This window comes from Miscanthus floridulus, chromosome 3 (assembly GCF_019320115.1).
Source record: "Miscanthus floridulus cultivar M001 chromosome 3, ASM1932011v1, whole genome shotgun sequence".
NCBI classification, from domain to species: Eukaryota; Viridiplantae; Streptophyta; class Magnoliopsida; order Poales; family Poaceae; genus Miscanthus; species Miscanthus floridulus.
In genome coordinates this window covers 77,643,357-77,668,353 of record NC_089582.1, presented here as the reverse complement: position 1 = coordinate 77,668,353, position 24,997 = coordinate 77,643,357, and the positions used below count along the sequence as shown (strand labels likewise).

The 24,997-nt window shown below is 47.8% G+C and overlaps 1 pseudogene; it reads left to right on the top strand.

Moving 5' to 3' along the window:
• The first annotated feature begins 1,039 nt into the window (after nucleotides 1-1,039).
• On the top strand, nucleotides 1,040-2,588 carry LOC136543921 (uncharacterized; annotated as a pseudogene).
• The last annotated feature ends 22,409 nt before the right edge of the window (nucleotides 2,589-24,997 follow it).

Sequence of the window (24,997 nt, the reverse complement as noted above, 5' to 3'; positions counted from 1 at the left end):
TTAAAGATGGGTTAAAGATTTTTCAATTTGCATGCTTACCCATGTCTGATAATTCAATTAAACTGTAACTCTGGAGCAAAAGATTTATGGGTTGCTATATAGCCAATGAATAGAAGAGAAAGGGCAGAGGTCCAGAGCCTTATAAAATAAAAACAGTTAAGTAGGAAAACTTCATTGATATAAACCTCAGCTCCAAGAACAAGATCAAATCCACCAGATTTTTCTTTATAATTTGCAAAGCATGATTGTTGTTGTTCGTAGTGAGATCTGAGCAGCATTTTTAACTAGCATATGCTTGTCATATCTGTTATGACCGGCGTCCAGTATCAAAGGCGCCGGCCCATTAGGGCTAATGGCTGATAGCAGCCGGATGGGTTAGGGGGCCTAAAGGCTCATAGTATTATTTCTATTATTTCCATTAGCTATAAATATCAATTGTGAGACACTTGGATAATTAAGCAAGAGTAATATACTTACTCGGCTTCCTTTGGGAGCCGGGAGTTGCCCTAGCCGCCCCCTGTTCTTCTCCTTCCCCTCGCGATCACGGCGCCCCGCCGCCGTGTCCTGCATCCGGCCTCCCCGCACACCTACAACCTCCGATCAACCAAGGGGAGGGTACAGGTCCGTATCAACCTGGTATCAGCCATGTCGATCCAACCCTCCACCGCCACCGTTCCGCCCTCATCCACGCCGGCGCCTTCCGCCTCCGGCGTCCTGCCCCAGGCGGCCGCATCGACGTCGGCCCTAGTGCCGACCTCCTCATAGCCGCTGGCACAGGGCGCGCCAAGGGGGCCGTGCGCCGTCTTCATGCTCGAATAGACGACAGACGCGATCGTCGACCTCAGCCACGGGTTGGCCGAGCTGCGGCTGACGATGAACACCATGCTCTAGCTCTTCAACACCTCGTCGCCACAGTATGGCGCACCACAGCTGCAGTATGGTGCGCTGCCGCATCAGCCGCTCCTGCCTCCGCCACCCCCGTCGGTCGCGTTTCAGCGCTCGCCGCCGGTCTCCTACCCCTACAGGATGCCCTCCGACGCCGGGCTCTCGACGGCACCGTCGCCTACTTCGTCGTCCGTCCCGATCCATCAGATCCGTTTTTCACCGTCGCTGTCCCAGATTCCGCCATGGGCGCTGAACGCCTCCGGCCCGGTCTACACGTCGGTGCCCCCCCGGTCACACGTGCCCAATCATGGCGCACCGACGGTGTCGGGAACCCTCTACGGCGGCACGGATGGCCTCCTCATCCCTGGCAGCAGCGGGGCGCCATCGCCTCCATCCTACCATGCGCCCGGCTACGGGGGGGGGGTGTCCCTGACTCGGCGTAGGGCAACGGGCCGCCCAAGTTCCACAAGATCGAGTTCATGACGTACGATGGCTCCGTCGATCCGTTGAACTGGCTCACGCACTGTGAGCAATTCTTCTGAGGCCAACTCACTCCGGCATTGCAGCGCACCTGGATGGCGTCCTATCACCTCACGGGTGATGCCCAGACATGGTACTATGCCCTCGAGCAGGACGAGGGCCAGCCGCCATGGGATCGGTTCAAGGACTTGTGTCGCCTTCGCTTTGGACCGCCCATTCGCGGCACTCGCCTGGCAGAGCTGGGCCGGCTGCCCTTCCACTCCACGGTGGACGAGTTCGCAGGCCGTTTTCAAGCGGTCTTGGCTCATGCCCGGGACATCTCCACCCGCTAGAAAGCAGAACTCTTCGTGGGCGGCCTGCCTGACCACATCCGCGTGGACGTGGAGATGCACGACCCCGGTGACCTCCAGATGGCCATGTACCTGGCGCGCACTTTCGAACGCAAGGCCACGGCCCTCGTGGCACCAGTACAGCGTGGCGCTCGCCCTCCCCAGTGGCAGACTCCTTCGACTCGTGCAACCGCTGGGGGCGGGACTCCAGCCGGGGCGCCCGCTCCTACTGCGCCAAACCCGACCGGCCCCGCTACACCCGCCCGCACTTTCCGTTGCTTGACACCGGCAGAGATGCTCGAGCGCCGTCGCTAGGGGCTTTGCTACAACTACGATGAGCAGTACGTGCACGGCCACATCTGCCCGCGTGTCTTCTACCTGGAGTCCTCCGACTACATCGACGACGATGCCTTCACCGGGGCGGAGGACGCCGCGGACGCCGCTGCCGAGGACCCCACGGCACCACTAGACGGAGCTACTACTAATGCCTTGGTGGTCTCCGTGTACGCTCTTGCAGGGATCCGCACCTACCACACCATGCTGCTGCCCGTCATCATCAACGGGGAACGTCTCCTCGCCCTGCTGGACACCGGCTCCACACACACTTTCCTCCAGGGTACGGTCATGCGCCGCCTGGGGATTGTTCCGCATGGCGCCAACAACCTCCATGTCACTGTCGCGAACGGGGTGCATTTGCCGTGCGAAGGGATCGCCCGTGATCTGCCCGTCCTCATCGGTGGTGAGTCCTTCCCCGTCACGTGTGTGGGGCTCGCCCTCGGCTGCTTCGACTTCATCCTCGGCGTCGACTTCCTAGGAGCTTTGGGGCCCCTCCTGTGGGACTTCGAGGGCCTCACCGTCTCCTTCCAGCGAGGCGACCAGCGCGTCACGTGGTAGTGCATGGGCGCCCCAGGTGCTTCGACACACCAGTAGCACCTGGCCGCGACCACGCCTGACCAGTAGCGGCCACTGCTGGATCAGCTCCTGCAGCAACACGGGGCCATCTTCGACAAGCCGCGTGGTCTTCCACCCAGGCGCACCTACGACCACCGCATCCACCTCCTACCGGGGACCGCGCCAGTGGCGGTGCGGCCCTACCGGTACCCGCAGCTCTAAAAGGATGAGCTGGAGCGGCAATGCGCCGCCATGTTGGAGCAGGGCATCATTCGGCCGAGCTCGTCACCATTCTCTGCCCCTGTGCTGCTTGTCAAGAAGGCGGACGGGTCATGGCGTTTCTGCATCGACTATCGCGTGCTCAACGACAAGACATCCAAGGACAAGTTCCCGATCCTGGTGGTCGACGAGCTCCGCGGGGCACGCTTCTTCACCAAGCTCGACCTCCGCTCGGGCTATCACCAAGTGCGCATGCACCCAGCGGACATCGAGAAGACCGCTTTCCGCACCCACCACGGCCACTTCGAGTTCTTGGTGATGCCGTTTGGGCTATCCAACGCCCCAGCAACTTTCCAAGCCCTGATGAACGACGTCCTCCGGCCCTTTCTTCGTAGGTTCATGCTGGTCTTCTTCGATGACATCTTGATCTACAGCTCTTCGTGGTCCGAGCACCTCCAGCACGTCGACCTCGTCTTCTCCGCCTTGAAGGCTCATGGCCTCTACCTAAAGAGGTCCAAGTGCTCCTTTGGGACGCTCTCCGTCAACTACCTCGGGCACGTCATCTTCGCCAACGGCGTCGCGATGGACAGCGACAAGGTGGCTGCGGTCTCCTCGTGGCCGACGTCGTGTTCACCCCAGGGCGTTCGAGGCTTCCTCGGGCTCGTGGGCTACTACCGCAAGTTCATCCGCGACTTTGGCTCCATCGCAGCTCCACTCACTTGTCTCCTACGCAAGGAGGCGTTCGCTTGGACGCCGGAGGCGGCGGAGGCCTTCGATGCCCTCAAGAGGGCCTTGTCATCAGCCCCTGTTTTGCAGATGTTGGATTTCACTCGCGAGTTTGTCGTCGATTGCGACACCTCAGGCGCAGGCTTCGGCGCCGTCCTCCACCAGGGGTCGGGCCCCCTGGCATTCTTCAACAGACCCTTCGTCGCGCGCCACGTCAAGCTCGTGGCTTACGAGCGCGAGCTCATCGGACTTGTGCAGGCGGTCCGGCACTGGCGGCCGTACTTGTGGGGACGCTGTTTCCTCGTCCGCACTGACCACTACAATTTGAAGTTCCTGCTCGACCAACGGCTTTCCACTCTTCCGCAACACCAGTGGGTTAGCAAGCTGCTCGGGTTCGACTTCGCGGTGGAATACCACCCCGGACGACTCAACTCGGTGGTGGATGCACTGTCCCGCCGCGACGAGGACGCAGTGGTAGCATTCCCCTTGTCTGGGCCGTCCTTCGCCATCTACGACGACATCTGGGCAGCCACCCGGGAGGATCTAGTGGCACGCGGCCTCCTGCAGCAGCAGGACGTGGGGACGCTGGAGGCGCCCTGGACCACCGCGGACGGCTTCCTCCTTCATGGCAAACGTGTCTACGTTCCCGACCTGCAGGACTTGCGCCATCAGGTGGTGACCTTGGCGCATACCACGGGGCATGAGGGCGTCCAGAAGACCCTCGTGCGTCTGCGCAGCGACTTCTACATCCCCGGCGACCGCAAGCTTGTACAAGACTACGTCCGCACGTGTGGTGTGTGTCAGCGCAACAAAACGCCCTTGGATGTGCCGTCCCAAGTGTGGGTCGACATCTCCATGGATTTCATTGAAGCCCTCCCCAAGGTCCATGGTAAATCTGTGATCCTAACGGTGGTGGATCGCTTCTCCAAGTACGCGCACTTCATCGCCCTCAGCCACCCTTACACGGCCGCGTCGGTGGCTCGCGCCTTCTTCGACGGGATCGTGCGGCTTCATGGCTTCCCCACTTCCATCGTCAGCGACCGCGATCCGGTCTTCACCAGCCACTTGTGGAGGGATTTGTTTCGCCTTGCAGGTGTGAAGCAGCGGCTCAACACGACCTTTCACCCTCAGACGGACGGCCAGTCTGAGATCATCAACAAAGTGATCGCCATGTACTTGCGTCGTGCGACCGGTGACAGGCCGCGCTCATGGGTCGACTGGCTACCATGGGCCGAGTACTGCTACAACACGTCGTACCACACGGCGCTTCGTGTGACTCCATTCGAGATTGTCTACGGCCGCCCACCGCCTTCCCTGCTGCCCCACCAGGAGGGGGCGGCTGAGACGGAGGACGCGGACGCCATGTTCCGGGACCGCGACGCGTTCCTGGTCGAGGTCCGGGAGCGTCTCCTCCAGGCGCAACAACACGCCAAGGAGCGCTACGACGAGCACTACCGGGCTGTGGACTTCGCTGTGGGCGATTGGGTGCTGCTTCGACTTCTTCACCGCCCCACCCACACGCTCGCGACGCCGGCCAAGGGAAAGCTTCGTCCTCGCTACGCTGGCCCGTTCCGCGTACTGGAACGCATTGGGCGGGTGGCCTATCGTCTACAGCTGCCCGAGACTGCACGCCTCCATGATGTCTTCCACGTCGGGCTGCTCAAGCAGTGGCGGGGTGCTCCTCCGGTGACGCCGGCGGTGGTGCCACCCGTTTTCGAGGGGCGTCTGCTACCGGCCCCGGAGCAGGTCGTGCGCGCTGAGCTGCGCCGCGGTCATTGGAAGCTGTTGGTCAAGTGGCACGGCCTTCCGACTGATGCTGCGACATGGGAAGCGCTCGATGACTTCAAAGCCCTCTATCCCGATGTACAGCTCGAGGACGAGCTGAGAGATGTTATGACTGGCGTCCAGTATCAAAGGCGCCGGCCCATTAGGGCTAATGGCTGATAGCAGCCGGATGGGTTAGGGGGCCTAAAGGCCCATAGTATTATTTCTATTATTTCCATTAGCTATAAATATCAATTGTGAGACACTTGGATAATTAAGCAAGAGTAATATACTTACTCAGCTTCCTTTGGGAGCCGGGAGTTGCCCTAGCCGCCCCCTGTTCTTCTCCTTCCCCTCGCGATCACGGCGCCCCGCCGCCGTGTCCTGCATCCGGCCTCCCCGCACACCTACAACCTCCGATCAACCAAGGGGAGGGTACAGGTCCGTATCAATATCTTGTATGGAACTCTGAAACTATGTGTTGGTGACAAAATTCCTAGCGGCTTGCCTGTCATCTGTTTTCAGAATTTTGGACTAGCATATGACGGCATGAGGTAGCTATTGCTTGTTACCTATTTTCAGAAATTGGTGCTACCTTACCTAGTTTCTAAATATAAAAATACGTAGAATGAGCAAATGCCCTTTGCCATCCTCCTGCTTGGGATGCTGCATGCTGACATTTTCAGTGACCTAAAGTGCAGCTGTCCACTATCTTAAAATGTCTGTTCTTCACTGAAAGCTGAATGCCTATCCTTGTAACTATGAGCTAGCTGCTGCTATTGGTTCATTTCTGCTGTTAGCTAGTAGTTGATAGTCTGAATGATCAGGCCTTTTTTAGAAAACTGAATGTTGTTGTTAATGCATTGGGCCTTCTCTCTCTCTCTGATCTTTTTTTATAAAACAGAATGTTGCTGCTAATGCATTGGAACTGCTCTTTAGAAAACAGACAGCTCAGCACCTCTGAATTTAGAGGAAAGAATTCTGGCAATGAGATACAAGCTATGGTGTTGAGATATTGTTCCTAGGAATATATATGTTCAGTATTCTGTTCTGTTCAGTATCTACTCAGTATAATGTTCTGTTCTTGACCTGCACTACTTGGTATTTAAATATTATGTTCTGTTCAGTATGGGCTTACTCCTGTTAGGAAAGATTTCTATTTTACTCATGTTATTCAGAATACTGGAAAGAATTCTGAATAACCGCTTCTGGTACCTCTTGCAAGCAATTTGTATGGCCAAATGGGAGATGGTGTCTAGACCCAAGGACCAAGGAGGTCTGAGTATCATTAACACCAAAGTTATGAATGAATGTTTGCTAACTAAATGGATTTGGAAGATTCTTCAAGAGCCTGAGGAGCTGTGGTTCAAGATTCTCATCAAGGCTAAATACATGAGGGGGCGTAACTTTTTTCTTCCATTTCCAAGGGCAGCTCACAATTCTGGCAGGGTCTTCACAAAATCAAGCATCTCTTTAAGTGGGGGGCCATTTTTAAAATTGGAGATGGGAGAAATTGTATGTTCTGGCATGATTGCTGGCTTCAAGATGTTGCTCTTAAGGTTGCTTATGATGACTTATATCTGATGGTTATAGAACCTGAGGCCACTGTTGAGGACTACTGGATGGGGAGGAATGGTATGTTGATTTTAAAAGACCTCTTACTACTAGTGAATTTGATAGATGGTCTCAGTTATGCAGTGAACTTGCAACTATTGCCTTGACCCCGGGACCAATGATACTGTAACTTAGGCTCTAGAAAAGAGTAAAATGTTCTCTACTAAATCTTTATATAAGTTTATCACCAACAGGGGTATGACCAGCAGGGTAGCTGGGTATATTTGGAAGTGTAGGATTCCTCTAAAGATCAAATTCTTTTTATGGCAAATGTTCAATAACAAGTTACATGTAGCTGTGAGCCTTGTAAAAAGAGGATGGAAGGGAAGATAAATGTTGCCTATGTGGAGAATTAGAGACTATTGATCACATCTTCTTTCGTTGTGCTTTGGCTAAACTCCTTTGGGGTATCATCAAAAAAGTCTTTCACTTATCAAATATACCAAACTTTTTGAAAAGGTTTTCTAAAGAGTGGCTACAAGGCAAGGGGCCTCTTCTGGTTAGACTTCTATTATGTTCTTGTTTGCAGGTTTTACTTGGGCACTTTGGACAACCAGGAACAATGTGGCCATCGAAAAAAAGCTTCCTAAAGCCCCAACTAATGTGAAGCATATTGCCTTATCATTGCTGCAGAAATGGTCTATTCTTCTTCGGGAGGACAGAGAACGTCTCGGGAGCATGAAGGAGGCGATCTCGCAATGGATGAAGCTCTTTAAGCCTACTTCAGTGATGCTATCAGATGTAGTTGAAATCTGATTACCTTGTCTGTTGCTTTGACTAGCTCTATGTTAGAGTTTATACTGTATTGTCTAGTTATTTTGGTTGGAAACTGGTATCCCCAGTATGCGCAAACCATTAAAAGCCAAATCAGAAACTCTTTCAACAATTTTCAAATTGAAGTTTCCGTTGTTTTTATATTTCTAAATCTTTTAATACAATCAAAGACGGGCTCCACGCCCTTGTCTAACCGATGTCAAATTTGACAAGTTCATCTCATTTGTTACATTGTAAAAGTCTTCATAAAATTTCTCCTCAACTTGAGCCCAAGAACCAATAGAACAAGACAACAATGAAGTAAATCAACAAAAAACTATACCAATAAGAGACAATAAAAAAATTACAAGCATTAATAAAATATAAGGGTACTAGCTTCACCGATCTGTGTAAGAAACAAACCAATATGATCCATGGTAGATTTACTATCTTCGCTGTTGCATACATAAAAATTCGGTATCCTCCAACTATCAAGAGCTCTCATAAAATCAAAGCTCGTGAGTGTCTATAGGATACTCATGCATGTCCCGACTCTACACGTGCGGGCACGTGGATTGCCGTCGACTTTTCCTAACATCACAATATATAGATGCAGATAAGAGACACTTATGTAAAAGATGAGTTAGTCTCTAGTCAATTTTCTATATGAGATCCTTTTATTAAACCTATCACTTATATTGGGTCTTGAAATTTATTTGATCTAATTGAAATAAGATTGGTCAAATTCCAATTAAATCAAATAAAGATGGCGAGTTCATTATAATTAGCATGCATGGGCAGGTCCATTCGACCGCACAATAAGTTGTATGTAGAGTTATAATGCAAGAACACGTTTAGTAGTCGAAGAAAAGAAAACTAAAATACATAATAATTAGATACAAAGATGCAACTAAACATGCGCATCGAGACTCTCTTTGTTCATGTATAACATCCAAAAGAAACCGAGGTATGTGAGCGCACCACAAAGAAAGCCGAAAGCTAGCACAGCTAGGATTCTGAGATGCCAATGCTGAAGCTGCAGGTGCACCGCAACAGGAAGGCCGGTTAATAGGCCGCCAACTATCGCACTTCCAACTACAGCAATGAGGACGAGCACCCAAGCGTCGTCTGGCAGCACATCTTCGTCGCGGAAGACGACGACGACGATGACCGGAGGCACATTTGCGTCGCCTTCTCGTACTGCTCTGGGCTATCGAAGTAGGCAGCCACGCCGCTGTGGTACGACAAGTACTTGCCCACCTGCCCCGCGCCACCGGCCGCGAGAGGCGGCGCGGAGAAGGCGGATCCCTGTGGCTGCTGCCCGGGCCCGGTGCTGCCACTGCCGGCCTTTGTGCTTGGGAAGACCACGGTGGGACAGAACGCGAGACAGATACAGCACCGCCAGTTTCCGTCGAAGAAACGCATGCGGACCGCGCAGACCTCGCGGTGGCCGCACGGGCCGACCGCCACCCACTCTGCCGGCTGCATGCACACGGGGCAGCCGCTCTCGCTCGTGGGCCGTCCGGCTTCGATGTCGATGGCGTGCTGGTCGTCTGCGCCGTCCGGTTGCGACATGCCTCCATCGGTTACCATATCGAAATCGATTAATTGAGCTAGCTGATAGCTGCTAGCGTGAATGAACGAAAAAAATTGCGTGAGTCTGATATATGGTACGTGTTCTTCGGCTGGTTCGCTTGGCTTATAAGCTGTATTTTTTCGACAACAAATAGTATTTTTCTCTCACAATAAATCAGCCAACGATATTTTCAGGTATGTCTTATCAGCCGAACTAACCGTACTCTCAGCCAAACAAACTGTATTTTCCTGGGCGACGAGCATCGGTACGGCGGCTGCTTATATTTATGGCATGGGTGTCTGGCGTGACTGCTGAAGACGCGCGGGCGGCCTCATACCGTTACCGATACCGACTACCGAGTGTATCGAACTCGGATTCCGAAATCGTGTTTGTGTTTTGATTCAGACCAGAGAATCGTGTCGTAGTCAGAACCACACACGTATTTATATATTAAAAAAAAAGAACCACACATACGTATCTACAGTCTCATTATCATTATTATTATTATTATTATTTTTATCCTTATTGTTGTATACCATTTTTCCTTCTCCCATTGAACCACGTCGCCCTCTTTTTCTGTCCATCCAATTTCGCGTCGACAACTACAAACTCACCACCTCTACTGCCTCTAGAAACCTCTTTTAACTGGCCCACGCATGGCGAGGGGCCTCCTCCAAAGCCACATCGCACGGGGATACGGGAAAAAAATGTCCTTGGCCTCTTTGGCCCTGCCTATAATCTACACCACGGCCGCTGGCATCCTCTCGCCGTTGAGCGGTCTGTTCGTTTGGTCGTAAACGATCGTAAATTTCTAGCCAGAACAATATTTTTCTCTCACATTAAACCAGTTGTTGACACCGTTTTTTGCACGTGTCAAAATAATCGGAGTGGACTAATCGGCAAGGGGAAAGTTATTGAATACTTTGATAGCCGATGAAAGATGGTTTGTAAAGATGGTTGCCGATAGCTGGTGATGGTCGACGGAAAGGTTGATTTGGACTCGGGCGTTGCCGATGAGGTTGGAGGTGTTATTGTCGATGCCGATGAAGGGAGGCTTGAGGACTACTGCCGATGAAACATGGAGTATGCCGATGAAGGGAGGCTTGAAGACTACTGCCGATAAAACAGGGAGTATGCCGATGAAGGAAGACTTGAAGGCTACTGCCGATGAAATAGGGAGTATGCCGATGGGAAGGAGGACGGTGAGATTTCCATCGTAATTGAGGCGGACAGGGAAATAGATAGGAGTTGATTTCCTTTTCTGTATTTGTTAGGTTATGATTCATATAAGAGTCACGTGTTTCCTTAGATATGGGATTGGTGTCCTAGTTGTGTTTGGTTGTGTCTCTTTAGATCAGGGTATAAATATGGAGTAAGGGGCAATGTAATAAATATATATCAATCAATATCAAAACCAACTTTTACTCCTATTTGCATCTACTTACTTTTCGGCGACTTCGTCAATTTACATATTTTTCCTTTTTTACGAGTTCTCATTGATTCGGCGAGCTGCATCGCTTCAGTGCGACCTTCGGCGATTCTCGAGTTCCGCGTGAGCACCTCTTGGCCGTGACTTCCGGGCGTATCGCTGTTGTCAGGACCAAAGTGTTCGTATCTTCATCCTTGTCGATTAGCAGGTCAAATCGACTGGCACGCTTTGGATATCGATTCGGGTATTAGCCCTTTGTGTTTGCAGATCACTTTTGCATCAACACATCTTTTGGCACGCTCGGTGGGACCAATCAATCAATATGTTCAATTCCGAGATCGATTCAGGGAACATTATCGCAGTATCAGAAGAAGATCTCAAGGAAGAACAGAGGCAGGCTATGGAAAAGGCTGTAGAAGAATACAAGCAGCTTTGTCTGAGATCGTTTAGCTTGAACAAGAGTGGACAAGTCATCCAGAAGCAAGATTTGCCGTTGCCTCGGCAGGTTACCTTTGACTCCAATCCTGGTAAACTTCAAGAGATGGTTAATTCTACAGTAAATCATGCTTTGATTAATCATTCCAATGTGCTGTCCAATACTGTTCATAATGCTGTGGTTCGAACTCTCAAAGAAGGACAAGCGGCACCACATTACGTTGGGCCTGCCTATCATCAACCAGAGCCGGCATCTGTCAAAACTCCATCGGCTCCTTCGGCCGTTGTGGGTACAGAAGTTACTTCCCCTCCAGTATTGACAGGCTCACCTAATATTCAATCTACACCGATACAATCAGATCAGGTACTACCAGGAGGGCGAGTTCAGCTTAATACAGATCTATCGGCATCAGCTATGTCAGGCCCTGTGTCTCAGAATAGCCAGGTTCCTACTAATTGGTGGGGATATGGCATGCCTCCAGAGTCATCTGCTTTCAATCCTAGATTACCTCAAGTGTTTGATGCAGTAGGAAGAGCGCCTATATCATCGGCCGTTTCGCCGATGGCTCAAATGCCTCAATATGCCGCAACTACTTCTGTGCAACCAACTCCAGGAGGTTTCCAGATGCCTATGGTTCAAACATTCAATTCAAGTCCATCGGCGAGCTTACTGCCGATGCAGCAGAAAGCCCCTGCTATGAGTCAAACTGGGGTTCAGTTCATGCCTCAAACCAGTTATAATTATCCAACAATATCAGCAAATTACCAGCCATCGGTAAGTTTTGTACCGATGAGTTCTAATAATGATTGGTCAGGACAGTTACCTGTTCAACATACAGTTCAGCGAAATCAGCAGGTTGCAGGGATTCAACAAGGTCATATGCAAGCTGGTTTCCAGAATCAAGCATCGGCAACCCAGCCGATGAATCCTTTCCAACAGGCTAATGGACCACAAGTAACGGCAAATATGCCGATTGCTGGAGATCGTGGGCTACAAAGATATGTGGAGGGATGTCAGCAGGCACCTCCTGTAGAAATTCAACCAGTTCGTCAGCAGGAGGCTGATGCTTTTTGGGCCGATAAGATAGCAGAAATTGTGAAGGATCAGTTTGGGATAAAGCCCAAGATCAATACTTATTCTTATCGAACTCCATACCCTCCTGCATATGATTTAATTCCTCTCCCAAATCGGTACAAGGTACCGGATTTCACTAAATTCTCTGGGCAAGATGATACATCAACAATGGAACATGTCAATCGCTTCATTATTCAATGTGGAGAGGCAGCTAACAGAGATGAATTAAGAGTTCGATTATTTTCATCATCTTTGTCTGGATCAGCATTTACATGGTTCATTTCATTACCACCAAATTCTATTATTACTTGGGTTGATCTAGAAAAACAATTCCATAAGTATTTCTTTGCTGGAATCCATGAAAAGAAGCTTACCGATTTAGTAAAATTGAGACAGCGTAATGATGAATCGGTAGAGAGCTTTGTACAAAGGCTACGAGATGTAAAAAATAAGTGCTACAGCCTGGTGCTGGATGAACAGCAGCTTGCCGATCTGGCTTTCCAAGGGTTATTGCCACATCTTAAGGACAGATATGCTTCTCAGGAGTTTGAAAGCCTCAGTCATCTTGTGCAAAGGATCTCTGATCAAGATACTAGGGTTTTTGAACCAAAAAAGAACTAGAGTAAAAAGGTATCATTTGTTGAAGAAGTAGGAGATTCTGACTCTGATGAAGAACCAGTTATCGGCTTAGCTGAGTGGGTTAAGAATAAAAAGCCGATATCATGTCCCTTTGATCAAAAAGAGCCAGAAAAGTTTACCTTTGATATCACCAAGGCCGATAAAATATTTGATCTTCTGCTTCAAGAGGGCCAAATTAAGCTGTCACCTAATCATGTGATCCCATCGGCAGAAGAGTTGAAGAAGATTTTGTACTGCAAATGGCACAATGCAACTTCACACAGTACAAATGAGTGCAAGGTATTCAGGCAACAGTTACAATCGGCTATTGAATCTGGGAGAATTAAGTTTGGTACGTCCAAGACCCAGAAGCCGATGAAAATTGATCAACACCCTTTTCCAGCAAATATGTTGGATGCCAAAGGAAAGACCAAGGTATTGACGTCAGAGGCTGCTGAGAAAAACGCGTCAGTGGACCCCCAACATCGGATAACTACCGATGATGCAAAGAGTAAGGGTTTGCTAGGAGAAAGCAGTAGTTCCAAAAATCCTCCTCGACCTGGCATTGTGATTACTCATCGAAGGCAGCAGGAGGGTTGGCGTCAACGTAATGACCGATATCGACAACAGCAAGAAATGAGACGTCAGGAAGAATGGAATTGACATAAAGATCATTGGAGATGTCCGTTTTTCATCCATTGCTGGGAAGAAGGTATTAAATTGCCAACTGTTGAAAATTGCCCTGAGTGTAATGGTTATTACGGAGTCAATCGTTCAGAAAGGAGGTTTCAACGTGGTAATCAGGGTTTGTCTATCAATGAGCCGATCAGAGGCAGAGCATCAGTGCATGATCGGCTGGGGGGCAGACTTAGTGTACATGAGAGGCTTGGTAAACGCGCTGAATATTTTCCAAGGAATCAAGAGGAGCTTGAGGAGATGGCAAACGCAAGAGTTCCCGATGAGGAAATATTCTACAGGGACCCTAATATACGTCGTGTAGAACCAACTAGGACTTGTTACCAGCTGGTTTGGAAAACCAAGTTTCCTCGGTGGTGCCCAGAGGGTCTGACAAAGACGCAGAGAAGGAGGATGCAACGTGAGCGTCAGGAGGGTTTATACCAAGAGGAAAATTCCTCCAATGAAAGGCCTGGTCATCAGCAGTGGCAGGTAAAACACAAAAATAAGGGTCCATCGGCAGATGTTAATATGGTATTCATGTTGCCAATGGAGTTTCTGGCACTATCTGATAATGAGGAAGAAGTTGTTCTCTCTGATCAAGTAGCTCAGCTAACACTAGATCCAATGATGGCTGTTTTTGAGAAACCTACCGATGACGAGAGACAACATCTTAAGGCTTTATTTGTGAAGGGCAGAGTTGATGGGCAGCCTGTGTCTAAGGTACTTATTGATGGAGGGGCTGCGATTAATATTATGCCTTACGTGATGTATCGGAAACTTGGTAAAGGAGATCAAGACTTGACCAAAACCGATATGATGTTGAAAGATTTTGAAGGCAATGTGTCACCGGCTAAAGGGGCAGTGTGCGTTGAATTGACCATCGGCAGCAAAACCTTGCCAACGACGTTCTTTGTTATCAATGGCAAGGGTGCATATAATCTGCTTCTAGGGAGGGATTGGATTCATGCTAATTGTTGTGTTCCTTCTACAATGCATCAATGCCTCGTACAGTGGATTGGGGATAAGATTGAGGTCGTCCCTGGTGATTCTTCTTATATCATCGCATCGGCAGAATCAGATACTTATGAGCGAACTAAATGCATATCAGGAGAAGCTTGGGAAAAAGAGTTCCTTAGAGTTGCTGATTATGAAATTCCACCGATCCAAGCAGTCGGTTCTGAAGAGGAGTTTTAATGGATAGGTTTGCCGATGATGGAAAATTAGGTCAAGGGTTCACATCGGCAGATGATTTAGTAGAAGTAGATATCGGTGATGGTGATAGGTCAAGACCTACTTTTATTAGTGCTAAGTTAGATTCCAAGTGTAAGCAGCGAATAACAGATTTGTTAAAAGAATATAAAGATTGTTTTGCTTGGGATTATACTGAGATGCCTGGATTAGACCGATCGATAGTTGAACATCGGTTACCTATCAAATCTGGATTTCGGCCACATCAGCAGCCAGCGCGCCGATGCAACCCTAATGTACTTCCTGACATTAAGGCCGAAATAACTAAATTAATTGAAGCAAAGTTTATTCGGCAATGTCGATACGCAGAGTGGATCTCTAATGTGGTTCCTGTTTATAAGAAAAATGGAAAACTTCGTGTTTGTATTGATTTCAGGAATCTCAACAAAGCCACACCGATGGATGGCTATCCAATGCCGATTGCTGATTTGTTGATTGATGCTGCGGCTGGACATCAAATTATCAGCTTCATGGATGGTAATGCAGGTTACAATCAAATATTCATGGCTGAGGAAGATATTCCCAAGACTGCTTTCAGATGTCCAGGACATGTGGGGTTGTTCGAGTGGATAGTCATGACGTTTGGTTTGAAAAATGCCGGTGCTACTTATCAAAGGGCTATGAACTTTATTTTTCATGAGTACATCGGCACATTAGTGGAGATCTACATTGATGATGTAGTGATTAAGTCTGGAGATATCACAACACATTTAGCCGATCTGCGAAAAATACTGGAGTGCACAAGGAAGCATGGATTGAAGATGAATCCTAATAAATGTGCATTCGGTGTATCGGCAGGACAATTCTTGGGTTTTATGGTGCATCAGCGGGGCATTGAAATCAGTAGGAAGTCTATTGATGCAATTAACAAGGTGATTGCTCCTGCCAATAAGACTGAATTGCAATCTTTGATCGGTAAGATTAATTTCATTAGAAGATTCATATCTAATCTGTCGGGTAAGATCAAGGCTTTCAGCCCACTACTTAAATTGAAAGCTGATCAGGAATTTGTATGGGGAGTTGAACAGCAATTAGCCCTTGATGAAATTAAGAAATATTTATCAAATCCTCCAGTGCTAGTTCCACCTCAACATGGGAAGCCTTTCAGGTTATATTTGTCAGCTGATGATACAGTTATCGGTTCAGCTCTTATTCAAGAATTTGAAGGGAAAGAACGTGTTATTTATTATTTGAGCAGAAGATTAGTGGATGCTGAGACGAGGTATTCGGCTATCGAAAAATTGTGTCTGTGCTTATACTTTTCTTGTGTCAAATTAAGGCATTATTTGTTATCTGCCGAATGTACGGTCATATGCAAAGACGATGTGGTCAAGTATATGCTGTCGATGCCGATATTAAGTGGTAGAATCGGCAAATGGATTTTAGCATTATCAGAATTTGAACTACGCTACAAATCAACTAAGGCAGTTAAAGGGCAAGTGATGGCTGATTTTGTCACTCAGCATTGTAATACGGTGGATTCTCTGGGGATTGCTCCCTGGACACTTTTCTTCGATGGGTCCACATGTGGTGAAGGAGCAGGTATCGGCATTGTGTTAATTTCACCTCAAGGAAAGAAGTATGAGTTTTCATTGCCGATTGTTGCTACAGCGACAAACAATCAAGCTGAATACCAAGCCTTGATAAAGGGGTTAGAATTGCTGAAGGAAATACGTGCCGATGTTGTTGAAATCTTTGGTGATTCTATGCTAGTTATAAATCAATTGGCTGGAATTTATGAATGCCGAAGTGAAGCTTTGATTTCGTATTATGAAAGGTGTTTGCAATTATTGAAAGGATTTAGAGATTTTCGTCTTGAACATATCTCTCGATTGCATAATGAGGAAGCTAATCGACTAGCTCAGCATGCTTCAGGGTATCAGCCTATTCAGGAAGTGCTAACATCGGCAGTTGATACCGATGACTGGAGGAAGGAGATTGTCGATTATTTAAAGGATCCATATAGAAAGGTTGAGAGACGTATAAGGTTCCAAGCTACCAAGTATGTGCTCCTCGATGATGAATTATATTATCGAACTATAGATGGAGTTTTACTCAGATGTGTTAGCAATGATGAATCGAAAAGCTTGATGGGTGAAATTCATGAAGGAGTATGTGGGGCACATCAATCGGCTTTCAAGATGAAATGGATGATCAGAAGGAATGGGTACTATTGGCCGACTATTCTTGAAGATTGTTTTAAATATTTTAAGGGATGCCAGGGGTGTCAAAAGTTTGGTAATATTCAAAGAGCGCCTGCATCGGCTATGAATCCTATAATCAAACCATGGCCGTTCCGGGGATGGGCTATTGATCTCATTGGTCAGATTTATCCGCCATCGAGTAAAGGACATAAATTTATTCTGGTTGCTACCGATTATTTCACAAAGTGGGTTGAGGCAATTTCTTTAAAAAGGGGGACATCGGTCAATATGATTGATTTTGTGAAAGAGCATATTGTTTACCGATTTGGTATTCCTCAGACTATCACTACCGATCAGGGTACTATGTTTACATCAGGAGAATTTGATGAGTTTGCTGTAGGTATGGGAATTAAAATTTTAAATTCTTCTCCATATTATGCTCAAGCTAATGGTCAAGCTGAGGCTTCTAACAAAGGGATCATCAAACTCATTAAGCGCAAAATTGAAGAAAATCCTAGGAGGTGGCATACAGTATTAAATGAAGCCTTGTGGTCATATCGGATGTCATATCATGGTGCAACCAAAGTAACGCCTTATCAGTTAGTATATGGACACGATGCAGTATTGCCTTGGGAAATTAAGGTTGGCTCTAGACGAATACGTTCTCAAAATCAGCTGACAGCCGATGATTATAATACTCTTATGAAGGATGAGTTGGAAGATGTGGCGGGTCATCGGTTAAGGGCTTTAGTTAGTATCGAAGAAAATAAGAAAAGAGTAGCTAGATGGTATGACAAGAAGGTGAAAGTAAAAGAGTTTGCCGATGGAGATCTGGTCTGGAAATTGATTTTACCGATTGGGACTAAAAGTTCAAAGTTTGGAAAGTGGTCTCCCAATTGGGAAGGTCCATATCGGATAAATCAGTCTGTTCCTGGTAATGCATATATTTTAGAAACCCTCGAAGGGGTTGTGTTTCCCAGAGCGTTAAATGGAAAATATTTAAAGAAATATTACCCTAGTATCTGGACAGATGCATAAAAGTATAAGTGCCGATAACAGTACTATCGGCTAGAATTATGCAAGGGTGTCAATGTCTCATGAAGTGCCGATACAATAAATAAGATTACACGTTCAACAAGGATTGGATAGCTAATATCGCACGCAGGCGAATCTGGTCGGCTTCCTCCATTTCTTTGATATCGTCATCGGCAGCACCCTCCACAGGCTTGAGTTTTTTCTTCATGGCTAAAGCTTTGCGAGCTTGGATATCTCTTTCTTGCTGAAGGGCTTTGACGGCATTGGGTAGCTGGCTTTCTTCTTGTTGAGCATGAGTTAAGGCTGCATCGATTTCTTTCAATTCAGCCAATAGAGCTGCCTTCCTTGCCGATAGATCCAAGATTTTCTGCTTAAGTGCAGCACCCGAAGTCTGCAAGTTGACGATGCCCTTGTGCTTCTCATCAGCGATTTGTTTCAGTTGTAGCATCTCTTCTTTGATTTGAGCTTGAGCTGCTCTATCGGCAATGCGCTGAGCAGCTCGTTGATATTGCAGTTGGCGGCTTTCTAAGTGAGCTGCTGGGAAGAGTATTTCTTCAACATCGGCAGGGACCTGGCCACGAATTGTTTTGAAAATTGCCTTTGCGGGGTCCGAGTCATCTACCAGTTGGGCGGTTCCTTGCTGTAGCAAGTTCAGGAGGGTTTCCAACTTGGATTTAGTCTCTGCCGATATTGTTCCCAGCGCAAGGGAAGAACTTGTCTCCTCTCCATCGTCGTCAGAAATGTCAATGGCAAAGGAAAATAGGCTGTTCGGGGAATCTTGTTCCTGAGAGAGAGAAAAGGAGATCAGTTAGGGGTAAGTATGAGTATTGTAAAATCAGATAGGCTGATTGGTTTACCTGTTTCAAGGCAATTTCCTGTGCTTGACTGGAGGAAGCAACCTGGAGTATGTCGTGTGGAGGATCGGCTGAGCTTGCCGATGGGATATCCTCTGTGACTTCATCGGTGGTGGGCTCTTGAGGTATGGTGACTGATGACATTGGGGCAGATGTAGGGATCGGCATAGACCTTTGTCGTTTTGGCTGTGCTTCAGTATCTGTTAAAGCTTTGCGCTTTGCTTGAGCATCGGCAACGATTGGCTGGGGGGCATCGACACTTGTTGGTTGTGAAGCTTGGACATCTGGTACGTTTGCCGATGTACCCAATTGTTGCTGCAAAACAAGTGTAAGATATGATATTTAACAGATAAAATGTAAAGTCAAAAAGCTACCTCTGAAGGAGTGGTGCTTGATATCGGCGGAATTGCCGATGACGATCCAGTAGCAGCTCTTACCCCCTGATGATTAAGGTTAATACAGTTTGTGATCGGCATAAGTGAAAATAAACAAGGTTGTTACCTTAAAGGCTTTGACCAAGGTTGTAGCAGCGGCCGATGGAGTAGCCCTGGATGTAGCCAATTTGGATTTAGAAGTGATGGTCTTGGTACGAATCTTCTGGTGGGTCAAAGCGGCTAAGGTGGGAGCGTTGTAGCCGATCGGCGATGTTGGGGAAACAGGCCGGAGATTGAAGGGTTTCCCACTTTTGCTCACCGATGGTGCTGGGTTGTTAACCTGTTACAAGAGAATCAGTTACTGATATATGAAGGGAAAAGCAGAAGGGAGTTAAAGGAAACTTACCGCGTCGTCAGGGATGGCATATTCAGGGTCGATCATGTGCCGATATGTGTGAGCAGAAGTTGCGAACAGTTGTTCTTTCCACTCTCGCCACCATTGCTTGTATGACTCGGTGATGAAAGATATTGGTGTCCAGGTGGATATATCAACATCTATAGTATCGGCATCAGGAGAGAGTTGTACTACCTTGTTCCAGTCTGTTCCGCAGGTGATTGTTTCCCTAGGTTTGATCACATCGGCAAAGCAGAGTTTGATTGGCAGTTGCCCAAAAGCCAATTGGCGGGATACTGCCGATGGGTTGTAAAATTCATATGTAATGTTGGTGTTTTTCCCGTTGCCGAATGTGTTTACTGGAATTGCCCTGGGAGTGATGATAGCCATCATGAGCTCATTATCTTGATTCAGAGTGTCATCGGCAAAGTTGAAAAGAAGGGGGAATCTGTTTTCTTCGTCGATATAAGGCACCCAGGCCCTATGATCACGAGAAAGACCATTGTAGAAGCTTTGAAAGAATCTGCCGATTTGGTCTTCGTTGGCTTCTGTTCCAGGAAGGACAATTATGGCTTCACCAAAATTGAGGGGTGAGCGTGTTGCCGATTCATCATCTCCGAGCACATAGTCTTCAGCAATTTCTCGTGGGAATTGTTGAGCAAAAAAGTCCCATTGCAAACGTTTGTGCATATGGGCATTCAACCACATGTTGATGAACCACCACGGGCCTCTCAGGTTGCCGATGGGTTCGCCAAGCAAAAGTTTCTGAGACACTTGATGAAGAAGATGATAAGTGGAGCTCAGAAGGTATCGGCCAAGAGGAAACCTTACGCCATTAGCCAAAAGTTCAGCTGCAGGGAGGAAGGCGTTGGTTGGTCCTACTGATCGACCACAGAAGATAAATTTTTCTAACCACATATTCAGGAATGTGGCATGTTCCCTCTGGCTAAGTGTCCCGGTTTTCTGGTATTCTTGAATATATCCTGTCCAACCGCCGATGTTGCGGGTATTCACCCTATATTCAGACTTTCTACCATAGATGGAGCCTTCATCGGCAGTTGAGATGTCCAAGCCAGTAAGCATGTGGACATCGGCAAGGGTAGGAGTAGCTGGGCCATGTCCAAACATAAAAGTATTGGTCGTGTCTGACCAGAAATAAGCAGCTGCAATTATCATTGATTCATTTTTCTGCATATCGGCAATAGAGAGCCTGATGCATTGGTCTAATCTTCGTTCTGCCCAGTATACTTGCATCGATCTATTAACCCTCAAGTACCAATCTTTCCACCCTTTGGTGGTTTTGGGCCAAGATCGGAATGTGTCTTTCCACAAATTCAAAGAGAAATTTTGGGCTCTAAAGGGGATTCTGTTAACCTCTGCATTGATCAGATCGGTTGGATCTGGGTTGCCCATTGGTCCAAGGCATTGGACATGCGGCTGATCGGTTGGGATAACTAATTTGTTGCGCAGTTCCTAAGGTTATGAAATCCAGAAGACAGAAGAAAGGAAGAATCACCAACTGAATGAATTTGCAAAAAGATCAAAGTAAAAGGTAATGGAAGTGGAGCGAACCGCGGGGACGTCGAAGTTGATGGCCATTGTCTTGAGGAAGGTGGAGGTACGAGCCGGAAACTTGAAGTTAGCGCCGGAGAAGGGTTCTTGTTGGTTGAGGTCGCGCGGTTGTTCGTCGGAGTCGCCGCCGGAGAGAGAGAATGCCAAGGATTGGAGGCTGAAGATAGAAAATGAGAGTTCCGGAGAAATCTATTTATAAGCCGCCCAGAATAAGGGTATTTTGGACTTATCTCTATGTCGCGCGCATATAGGTCAAGGCGGTTCAGAGGGATATGGTAACTGTTCGCGCGATAATCAGGGGATTGTACAGATGAGTTGATAACAAGTAATCATGACTTGGAAGGGATATCGGTACATGATATTTTAATTCTGAAAATGGCAGCATTATCATGTTAAGATCTTGCCGATGGGTTATTGTTTCGGTATCTTAACCATAATCAAGGCAAGAGTGGTTGGCGATTGTGCAATATTTACTGAAGTGCGTGAATCAAGATTAGATTTGATTGGATTTGATAACAAATCAAGTTTTGGCTTGGAGAATGAGTTACGGTAATCGGGCAAAGGCAAGCGTTATCTGGAGTAAATTTCGAAGCATTAATGGTTTTATACTCCGAAATTGGGGGGCATGTGTTGACACCGTTTTTTGCACGTGTCAAAATAATCGGAGTGGACTAATCGGCAAGGGGAAAGTTATTGAATACTTTGATAGCCGATGAAAGATGGTTTGTAAAGATGGTTGCCGATAGCTGGTGATGGTCGATGGAAAGGTTGATTTGGACTCGGGCGTTGCCGATGAGGTTGGAGGTGTTATTGTCGATGCCGATGAAGGGAGGCTTGAGGACTACTGCCGATGAAACATGGAGTATGCCGATGAAGGGAGGCTTGAAGACTACTGCCGATGAAACAGGGAGTATGCCGATGAAGGAAGACTTGAAGGCTACTGCCGATGAAATAGGGAGTATGCCGATGGGAAGGAGGACGGTGAGATTTCCATCGTAATTGAGGCGGACAGGGAAATAGATAGGAGTTGATTTCCTTTTCTGTATTTGTTAGGTTATGATTCATGTAAGAGTCACGTGTTTCCTTAGATATGGGATTGGTGTCCTAGTTGTGTTTGGTTGTGTCTCTTTAGATCAGGGTATAAATATGGAGTAAGGGGCAATGTAATAAATATATATCAATCAATATCAAAACCAACTTTTACTCCTATTTGCATCTACTTACTTTTCGGCGACTTCGTCAATTTGCATATTTTTCCTTTTTTACGAGTTCTCATTGATTCGGCGAGCTGCATCGCTTCAGTGCGACCTTCGGCGATTCTCGAGTTCCGCGTGAGCACCTCTTGGCCGTGACTTCCGGGCGTATCGCTGTTGTCAGGACCAAAGTATTCGTATCTTCATCCTTGTCGATTAGCAGGTCAAATCGACTGGCACGCTTTGGATATCGATTCGGGTATTAGCCCTTTGTGTTTGCAGATCACTTTTGCATCAACACCAGTCAACAGTAATAATCCATAATCGTATACGATCATTTCAGCGTCAGCCCTCCATTGCCTTGTCCTGCCCCCAAGCGCAGCAGCCTCGTAGACAGACAGCGCCCGCTCCAAAACCCCACGCCGGTCTGCCATCCGCGTCGTCCCGCAACTGGTGCCGCCTCCGCCTCCGCCTCCCAACGGCGCAGAGCTACCACTCAGACCCTCCCCAACACCATCGCAATGCGTGTATACAGGTGCTGAAAGCCCATATCGGCTTGTGTCGGCCTTCTCTTTTTTTTTTGAAAATTTTGCTTCGTTACTTAAAATGAATCGTTACGATCATACTACAGACAACAATGCAAGAAACTAGGAGGCCTGAGCATGGAAAAAAATAGCGGGCTATAGCGACGCTGTAGCCGCGTTATAGTGGTGGGAGAAGCCTGCCGCTAAACTATTGATCTTTTTAATGACGACTTTTGCCGCTATAGCGTCGCTAAACACTATAACGATTTTCTACTTATTAATTATCATTTGCTACTAATTTGGTATTTTGAACGGTTAAACTTTCATGAATCATATTGTAATATCATTTGGTATTTGATAATATTACCTAGAATTGTGAAACCTTAGAAACATATATGTATTCATCGAATTTTATATTTGCCATGTTTTTTTTATAAAAACGCTATCTGGCATAGCGCCGCTATAGCTGCATAGCTTCTGGAAAAAAATTATCGCTATTTTCAATAGCCCACTATTTTAAACAGTGGGCCGTCAAATAAAATTCGGCCTACTATCCAACGAAGTTCACCATTCCTCTTCTTGTATGTTCTAATCTGAAGCTGATGAACGCCGTTGCTAAATCTGCAACATCCTCCAAAATTGCAGCAACTCTGATCGATGTTTCCCTCTATTTTGTCAAAATGAAACTGTTAGAATAAAATATTGCTTCCTCGTATGAACGCACAGCAAGAGAAGGCGGCGCCGAACTGGCCCCTGCTGTGATATTGTAGCCGCTGCAGATGCAGACGCCGCACGGCTCACCTGCAGCACTGTAGCCATATGCAGAGGCCGACGCAGAGTCAGCCCTGTATGTTATATAGTTACTGTTACAGCATGTGCGCTGTACTAGGACTAGATGAATAGAGTTGTATAAATAGATTACCACGGCAACTCAGTAAAGAGAGTTCAGATTTGCCATCTCCCATACAGGGCTTCGACCAACGCTGGTGTCTTGTACTGTATGTGTATGCTCTGTTCTTCCTTCTTTTTCAAGCTCTAGCCATAGTGTGTGGGGACGAACAACGCTTGTTCGTGGTCGGCATGGCTAGTGGGTGCTTGGCAACACTAGCAGGTGTTCGGCAAGACTAGTGAGTGGTTCACTTACCTAAGCCGGTGATCCTGTGGGCCAACAAGTGGTATCAGAGTCGTACAAGTGTCTTCGTCAGACTAACCGCTGGATATGACGGACGGTTCAGAGATGGGCAACAACAGTGGCACTGCTATGGCTGCCCAGCCACGACCGGAGGTCGTTGTTCGTACAGTACGGGAGGTTAGTGGCACCAGTTGGCTGACGCTGACTCGCACCAACTATGGAGAGTAGTCAGTGACCATGAAGGTCAAGTTCAGAGCCTAACGGCTCTAGAATGATGTTGACAAGGGCATGGACAATGAGGAGGATGACATATCAGCATTTGAGGCTATCCTCGGTGCTGTACCGGTGGAGTACACGGAACCATTGGGGGCGAAGAACTCGGCTAAGGAGGCGTGGGAGGTTGTTGCGGCGATGCGCGTCGGTTCCGACCATGCAAAGAAGGCAACGGCCCAGCTTCTAAAGCAGGAGTACGCCAACCTTAAGTTTAAGGATGGTGAAACGGTGGAGGACTTCTCCCTCCACCTACAGATGCTCATCAGCAAGTTCAAGAGCCATAGCGTCACCATCAACAAAGAGGAAGCGGTCTCCAAGTAGCTCCACTCCATGCCGACAAAGTACATCCAGATCGCTCTATCCATAGAGACAATGCTGAACTTATCCACCCTCACCATTGAGGATGTGATAGGCCGTCTACGGGCGGTGGATGAGTGCCTGAAGATGGCGACAGCAACGAAGGACAGCGGCAAACTACTGCTGACGGAAGAGGAGTGGGATGCTCAGAGGAACTCTGGGAAGGCAGCCTCCTCCAGCCACAGTGGCGATGGCAAGCGCCGCGGTAGGGCTTCTTCGGAGAAGAAGAAGCAAGTCGACCCCAACGCTTGCATGCGTTGTGGGAAGATGGGCCATTGGGCACGGAAGTGCCCAAATCGCAAGCAGGAGAAGAAGGCTGAGGCTTATCTGGCGCAAGCTGATGGTGAGGATGAGGCCACTATCCTGATGGTGATGTTCTGTGCACTACACGACATCGAGGCCGAGGAGAAGGAAGAGACGACGAC